Raw genomic sequence first — 9,106 nt, 5'->3', positions numbered from 1 at the left:
CCATTGTTCTTGCTGTGTTTTATTGCTGGAGACCCTGAGAAATCATGAGTTACAGGACAATGCATTGACTGGGATCAGACATCCAGAAGGTAAAATTCATATTTTCTGATTCAACGAGATGCTGGGGAAGGAAATGTATTGTTCAGTGTCTGGAACCTATTTTGACAAGCTCCTACTTTAAGGAAAACGTTTCAGAATTGAAAAGTTTGCTAAGGATATTTGCACTTCAGTTCATCTTAAGTAGTTCAGGGCTTAAGATTTATCAGACTTTCTCCATCAGCACTAGTTTTGGATTTTATTTTAGCATTTGGAGAGTTAATGATACTGTAACCAATTCTTCATTACGCACACACCTTATTCAAATATGTGCATCATCCACTCTGTCTGGTGTGTATGGGGGTGTGCGTGTAACCTCAGCATGGTCTCTTCATGCTTCATAGAACCAACCCAACCCGATCTTTTTTGACTACTCTATAGATAGATGGCAAACCTAACCTCTGGGAATTATTTCACATGATTTATCTTACTAGGCTTTCCATTTTCTCCCTGTGTGTTTCCTCCACATCATTTGATTTTCAATGTAAAACTAGAAGAAAACATGATGCTTTTATTTCTTAGCTCTGTCTCAAGAGGGCATTTTAACTGATTTCCCAGGGATTTGAGAATATTTTGCAACAGAGTATATTAATCCTCAGCCACAAAGTAATCTAATGCTTTGGTTTTATATTTTTATTATTTTTAAAATAATGAGATAAAATAGAAAATCTTCAAAACATTATTCGAAATCAAAATTAATACTATAAACTATGAACAAAATTTAGAGTATTTGTATATGTAATGTACATATGTGTAATTTTAATAAGTTTTATTCTAATTTTTTACAACTATTGCATCATATATATTTTTTAGCACTTGGAAGTGCCTGAGAATCACTAGAGAATTTTATACCAACTTTGACTCATCTTAGGACAATTGTTCATCTTTTAAAAATTTATGCAGAGTCATTTTCCCTGGCTTGTTTCTTTCCTACAATCATGATTGGTAGATGGAAACATTGTCCCTGACTCCACATTTGAGATCTGTGACTTTCACATCATTGCAGGGACTCAAAAAATTATCCTTCTTCCACCAAACTTTGTTCAATAATAAGTGAAAACTTTCTGCTTTTCTCCATCATCCACAACCTGCATGTGAATTTGTCATACCTTTCCAGGATAGTATTCTCATCTAAGGGCCATTTTTTCACTGGCAGTTCCTTCTGCCTCGATATCCGCATAGAACATTCCTTTTTCCTTTAAGACTTTGTTCAAAAGCCAACTTCTCAGGGAGACCTCTCTTATTGTGCTTTAAAATTGCTAACTTTTCCATTTTCACATGTAAACCACATCCCTGCTCCCATGCTACCAAGTTTTTTTAAATTGTGCCTATCACCATCTGTATCAGTTGAGGTCTTCCAGAAGCAGGCACCAATACAGAGTTAGAAACACAACAAACTGATAGAGGGTATTGCCTGTGAAAGACAAAGGAGTGAGGATGCAGGAGTTTGTAGGGGAAGCCTTCAGACCACAATACAGGTCTGATTTGTTTTGGTGGTGATATGGTTTGGCTGTGTCCCCACCCAAATCTTATCTTGAACTGTAGTTCCCATAATCCCCACATGTAGTGAGAGGGACCATTGGATCGTGAGGGCAGTTACCTACATGCTGTTCTTGTGATAGTGAGTGAGTTCTCACAAGATCTGATGGTTTTTTTAAGGGGCTTTTCCCCTTCTCCTCGGCACTTCTCCTTGCTGCTGCCATGTGAAGAAGGACGTGTTTGCTTCCCCTTCTGCCATGATTGTAAGCTTCCTGAGGCCCCCAAACCAGGCCGAACTGTGAGTCAATTAAACCTCTTTCGTTTATAAATTACCCAGTCTCAGGTATTTCTTCATAGCAGCATAAGAATGGACTAATATGGGAGGAAAGGAGGAAAGAAGTAGAATTGAACAAGAGCTTCAGATAAACTGCAACTCAGAGAAGTTCTCAACTAACGAACAGAGAGCTCCAGAGCAAAGATGGCTGCTAGAGGAGTCCTGTATTGAGCAGCAATGGATACAACCTACTCCCCATGACTGCCCATTTATTGTCTAGAGCAGTCCCTCCAACGAACTCAGGGCTGATGCACATTCCAAGGGCACTGTCTATCAAACCTGTTACCTGACTGCACTCCAGACAGGTTTTCTCTTGAAGAAAGATCAGATTGGCACACATCCAGGATTGCCATACTTTCTGAGTATACATCATATATTTATTAAAACTTTTTGTATGCCTTTCCCACTAGCACCCAGTAGCTGCTCAAAAAATGTCTGTTAAGTAAATGAGTGAATGAATTAAAAAAATGAGTCCAGTAGATAAAATAAATGTTGAAGGGACAACAATTAATAAGATAAGATTCTGAGTTTCCTTAGGACAGGTATCCAACCACTGTTTTGGTATTTCCACAGCTTTGCACATTGCTTGATACAAACTCAATAAATGCTGACAACTATGTAAGTTAATAAATGATATTTTAAAATCACAATGAAAATATTTCTTTTTTGAAGATGCAAGTAAAGTAGTAACTGAATGCTTTTACTCCTGTAACGTATCTGTTTTTATGAGTAATGCCATAATATATCACAGTTTCAGTTATACAGTGAATCAATTGTGGAAGCTGTCTCTCCAAAAGAAATGTAATATTACCTCAGGAAGCTAAATCACATCTTATCTACACATGTAATTGAGGGGCAAAAGAGCAGCTTCCCTCTTAGAGGGAAATGAAATCTCTTGTGGATAATGTACTTAAGTAGACAAAACTTATGAAGTGGCTTAAATCATGCTGTATGTGGATTACATGGTAAAGAAAGATTGCTGATGGGATTCAAGGTCTCATACCTTTGGGCTAACTGTGTTCAATTAAACTAGGCTTCTTAGGAAGGAAAAAAATATAACAGTAAGAAGCCCATGGGGCGGGCTGGGAATTCACTGATAAATAGTACACTGAGCTTAATAAATAAGATAAGGATTAAGAGTAGACCTGAAACTGAATTGTATTTTTGTAGGTTGTGCACTTCAGAGTTCTGCTGTACGGAGCAATGCGTGGTGAAACATACTGTGATCACGTGGGCACAGATGGTACAGAGCTCACAAGTCTAAAACTGCAAGGTCTTTAACAGTAAACCCATCACCATAAGAAGCCAACCAATCACCTCTAAAATATGCTGTGTTTCTGCCTTACGTTTACTAAAGGAAACTGGGAATGCATGTGAATAAACGTATTGTCATGTTCCAATCACCTGTAAACAGTTATTTATATGCTTAACCAACCCTTGACTTATAAAATGCCATTTTCATGATGATCCACATGTTTCAAGACTTTGGGTTTGTAATAAAATTATAATTTTATTGTAATAAATTTACAATATTATAATTGTTCTATGTGGTTGATTGTGTTGTAATTTAAATCCACATTTAAGAAATTCATTTGTTGGCCAGGCACAGTGGCTCAAGCCTGTAATCCCAGCACTTTGGGAGGCCGAGACGGGCGGATCACGAGGTCAGGAGATCAAGACCATCCTGGCTAACACGGTGAAACCCCATCTCTACTAAAAAATACAAAAAACTAGCCGGGCGAGGTGGTGGGCGCCTGTAGTCCCAGCTACTCGGGAGGCTGAGGCAGGAGAATGGCGTAAACCCGGGAGGCGGAGCTTGCAGTGAGCTGAGATCCGGCCACTGCACTCCAGCCTGGGCGACAGAGTGATACTCCGTCTCAAAAAAAAAAAAAAAGAAATTCATTTGTTTTCAAATATTGATGATTCAACTGGGCGTGGTGGCTCATGCCTGTAATACTAGCACTTGAAGAGGTTAAAATGGGAGGATAGCTTGAAGACAGGAATTCAAGACCAGCCTGGGCAACAAAGCAGAACCCCATCTCTACAAAAATTAAAAAGTCACTAGCCAGGAGTGGTGGCGCACACCTGTAGCCTCATGTAGTCTCAATCACTTGGGAGACTGAGGTGGGAGAATCGCTTGAGCCCAAGACTACAAGGCTGCACTGAGCCATGATCATGCCACTGTACTCCAGCCTGGGCTTCAGCACAAGCGCAAGACTATCTATCTGTCTATCTATCTATCTATCTATCTGTCTGTCTGTCTGTCTGTCTGTCTATCCATCATCTATCTATCTCTCTCTCTAACTCTATCTGTCTGTCTATTTATCTATCTGATAAAAGAAAAACTTCAGCTGGGTTAAATTTAAAGGAGTTTAATTGAGCAATGAATGATTCACGAATCAGGCAGCCCCCAATCACACCAGATTCACAGAGACTCCAGGGAGTCCTCGTGGTCAGAACGAATTTATAGACAAAAAAAGGTAAAGTGACTTAGAGGAATCAGAAGTGAGGTGCAGAAAGAGTGAGATTGGTTACAGCTCAGCATATGCCTTATTTGAACGCAGTTTGAACATTCAGCAATCTATGAGTGGTTGACGTATGACATCTGGGATTGTCCAACACTCAGCCTTTGTTATAGGTGTGTACTATTAAGTTAGGTTTTCAATTTTGTTGGACTATTAATCTAGGTTAGAGTTCATCCACAAGGACTCAAATAGAGAAGTACAGAGTCCTTCTCAGGCCATATTTAGTTTGCTTTAACGTGTGTGCATGTGTGTGTGTGTGTAATAAATATATAATTCTCCTTAAATTAAAATTATGGGAATTTACAGATTGGATTTTACTATCTACACTTATAGTTGCTTGTCAAAAATAAAACAGATATAAAGATTTCCCTCAAACCTGAAGACAAAATAATGTAATTTTAATCTAAATTATGTATGTTTTATAATGACTTTAGTAGAAAGCTTAAAATAAGAAAACTTCTCCCCCCAACTAAGTGAACTTTTTCTCAAGACACACTTAATATACTATTTAAAGAATACAACTTCAATTTTTAACTTTGTCTCCCATGAATGATAGTACCAGTTGAATTCAGTACAATCTCTGCCTCAGGCACACTGTGAATTTGAAGTCCTTGCAATTTCTCATTCTCTTCAAGTTAAAAATGGACTTGAAATGTCATAAGAATTTTAAACCTAGATAGAAACTGCCTAGCTCAGCAATTACTGTGCCACCATGTCTAGGCAAGATTCATCTAGAGAAATTATCACAAATGATTTTTATAAACCTGTAATTTAAAATAGCACACTTTAAAATAATAAAAATTATAAATTAAATTAAGCATTATTATAGAAAATCATTGGCACCGTTGCAGAAGATAATTTAATCAGTCTTCGTTTTTGGGAGGTTGCAGTGAGCCAAGATCTCATCATTGCACTCCAGCCTGGATGACAGAGCGAGACTCTAACAAAATCAAAGAAACAAACAAAGAAAAACAAAAAAACATACAACAGACATAATATACAACTATGAATGTATTACAGTCCATAAGCAGATATACAGCACGATTAAAATTTTAATGACATTTAGCTAATTAGGAAAAATGTCTAAAAAGACTAATTCTTAGAAGGGCAACAATGAAAAAAAAGTTGAAAAATACTGTATTAAATGAACATGTAAATTCAGGAGGTAGAACTTGAACACAGATTTTTCTGATTGAGCTAGATGTCATTTCCTTTATGCCATTGTCTCTTCAGTAATTAAAAGAAAAAAGAGAAAAATTTTACAAATGTGTCTTCTCTGAAAACAAAGATAATTCAGAAGCTATTTAACCTGAAGATATTTCTTTGTGTTTTATTTTGTCTTTTGTTTTCCTCAACCACTCAAAATTTGCTAAGCTTTTATACATACACATACACACACACACTATATATACAGCTTATTTAGATGAACCCTAATGACATGGCTAATCCACTTTACATGATGAGCAAGCTGATACAAAGTTTATCTTTATTTGTATTTAATCACTTAATTTTAAACACAATCACATGGGCCAGGCTTTACGGATGCCTTTTTTGGTACGTAGGGAGTTGACAATGCTAATTATCTGATTTGCTCCAACAAAGTTAACCTCAGCTGAGGATTTCCAGCTCATTAACAATCACCTACAGTTTGCAGCACAAATGGATCTCCCACTGTCAATTCGGATTAGTGCTTTCCTTGGCCTTTTTGAATCATTCCCTGACAAAAAATCAATTGGTAGAACTGCATTACAGCTGTCTGTCACCCATTTGAATCAGCTTCATCATGACCATTTGTCAAAACTAGTGCCAAATACCTTAGAAAATTTGACAAGATAATGGTAATGGCTGCTCAACATTCAGTGTATGGGAGATTTGTGCAGCAATCTCCATCATAAAACATCAACACTACAGAATACCTATGTGAATTATTATATGTAAAAAGCAGAACTCAGTGTTTGCTATCTGGAATCTAAAAATGCATGTGAACTTCAGCTAAACAATGAGGGAGAACACTCAGATCCAACTTATAGGATCCACAGGCAAAAGGCACAGTGAATGTGCAGGTTTATGAGAATGAACATATTTCCTTTTTAAATCTATAATAGATTTTAAAAATTTAAAAAAACCCCACTAATCTATTAAAGCAATTCCCAGGCAGTGTCAAACATCCAATGAACTTTTACACTTTGTATGGCATACTGTTAATGATTGGTAAATGTTTTTGACTGATTAAATCATTTTCATTAAGTTGATCTGCGTTAAACAGTTTACCCTTTCCTTTGAAATCACATCTTCTGGTTGAAAAGCTAAGAAATCAGTATTAAAAAAAAAAAATTTAAATAAGAATTCTTGTTCTGTGACTAAATAAAAGTGCAGGGATTTAAGAAAGAAAAGTGAAAATCAATGCTTTAAGTTTTTCAGAATTGTAGCCTTACGCAAGAATGTACAACTCACTGTCCCGTATTCACAGTAAGGCCCAGTTTACTAACATCGACTACTTAGTTTTTCCTTCCCTTACAGTCTACTGGCAGAGAAGCAAGCAGGTTCAAATACACACTCTGTGTTAGGGATAGTATAAAATTTCCACAATATTAACCAACATGTTTTTGGTGGTGGTGTTTTCCCCCCTAAAATGCCTTTTATCCCACATCCCTTCCTCCTTGTCCAGGCTGCTTTTGTCTCTGGGAAAGCATGACATAGCAAGATAAAGAAACATGGCCTGCCCTTGCTTTTAAATGTACAAATTCCCTCTTCTGGAATAAATCAAAGGGACTCCTGTGCAGGAAATACAAGTGAGAAAAATATGTGAGAATGTGAGGGAGAGATTTTGAACTCTATAGATGTGATAAACATTCCCAGGATAGGAGCAGAGGAAAGTTAGAGGAGATATAAAAGCTGAGTAGACGCTGTGGGTCCCTGAGTAAGGACACTTGTCCACCCAATCTTTTAATGTGAGCTTGGGAAGAGGGGAGGCAGAAAGGGCTTAAGGTGTCTGAGAGTAGAAACTACCTGTCATAAGACCGGGCACGGTGGCTCACGCCTGTAATGCCAGCACTTTGGGAGGCCGAGGCAAGCTGATCGACCGAGGTCAGGAGCCTATCCAACAGGGTGAAACCCCATTTCCACTAAACCTACAAAAAAAATTAGCCGGGCATGGTGGCGTGCACCTGTAATCCCAGCTACTAGAGAGGCTGAGGCGGGAGAGTCACTTGAACCGGGCAGGTGGAGGTTGCAGTGAGCTGAGATTGTGCCACTGCACTCCAGCCTGGATGATAGAGTGAGACTCCGTCTCAACAACAACAGCAAATAAAAATAAAGAAAAGAAAGGAAACAAAACTACCTGTCATAGACTGGGTGGGTGGCAACTAAATGCCATAAATGCCACCATTTCCTGGTGCCTTCTCGCTGTGTCCTCACATGGTGAAAGGGACAAGGCATCTCTCTGGTGCCTCGTTTATAAGGACATGAATCCCATCTATGAGGGCTTTGTCTTCATTCTCTAATGGAAGAAACTTTCTCTTCATTCTCTAATGGAAACCTCCCAAAGACCCCCCACCCCCACCCCCACCATATCATCGCATTGGTGATTAAGTTTCAACAAATGAATTTGGGGGAGATACAAAATTTTTAAATTTAAAAAATTTAAAAATTTTTTTTAAAAATAAATTTGGGGGAGGTACAGCTTCTTGGTCCATATGCTCAGACCATAGCAATACTTTTCTCGATTTGCCCTTTTTCCTGGGTAGAATGCCAGGAAGCAATGAAACCCCAGAGGACAAATGGCTGGGGGATGTATCAAGGCAGACAGACTGAGCAGCCTCAAATAATTCCCGGTGCCTCAGCAGAAGCTGCAAAATCAATGGGTTTCCCTGGTCCCTGAGTGTAGCATGAAATGGAAAAGGACATCAGATAATGTCACAGAGGGGCCTGAAGTCCAGTGTAGGGCAAGGGAGCAGTAGAATGATCTTACATTATCAAGAAGTCCAGATACACTTTACAGATAGGAAAGCAAAAGAACACAGTAATAATCTGAATGGACCAAAATTTGTAATCAGTTTCTAATTCAAAGGATAGGTGATGACAGAGGACAGGAAATGCCATCTGCATCCCTTGTCTGACCTCATCACCCTTCCTTGACAATCACCAACCTATAGTTTCTTTCACAAGAATTTTCACAATGATTTCACAATCTTTCCTTTCCTTTTTTTTTTTTTTTTTAATAAGAGTAGACCTATGAGTGAAGACCAGGCTCTCTCTTCTCTCATTCATTCTCCGATGTAAAGGAACAACATCAGATCCAACTGATCTCATTCACAACAAATGTTCTAAGCTTTCATGCAAATAACTACCATCCTCTCCTTTATTTACTAACTTCTTCCTGACCTGCAGGTATTGGACAAAAAGGGAAAATAGAGGAAAAAGAAGGGTTAAGACTGGGCAGCGCTTTTTAGGCATGTTTACCTCCATAACAAACATTATAACAAAAGTGAAGAATAAGAACATAGATTTCGTTTTGAAAGTTTTCTTCAATAGTTTATGCAAATTTCCAAAGGAAAAATATTTTTATGTAACCTTCTTACTCAGGAAAGGTCATTCTACCTAACAGGGAAAAAATGTGTACGTGACTTGAGCTGTCTCATAAACAGATAAACTTGTCTGTTAAACATAAACG

The sequence above is a fragment of the Chlorocebus sabaeus genome, chromosome 2 (assembly GCF_047675955.1).
Source record: "Chlorocebus sabaeus isolate Y175 chromosome 2, mChlSab1.0.hap1, whole genome shotgun sequence".
Taxonomy (NCBI): Eukaryota; Metazoa; Chordata; class Mammalia; order Primates; family Cercopithecidae; genus Chlorocebus; species Chlorocebus sabaeus.
This window is presented reverse-complemented; position numbering follows the sequence as displayed.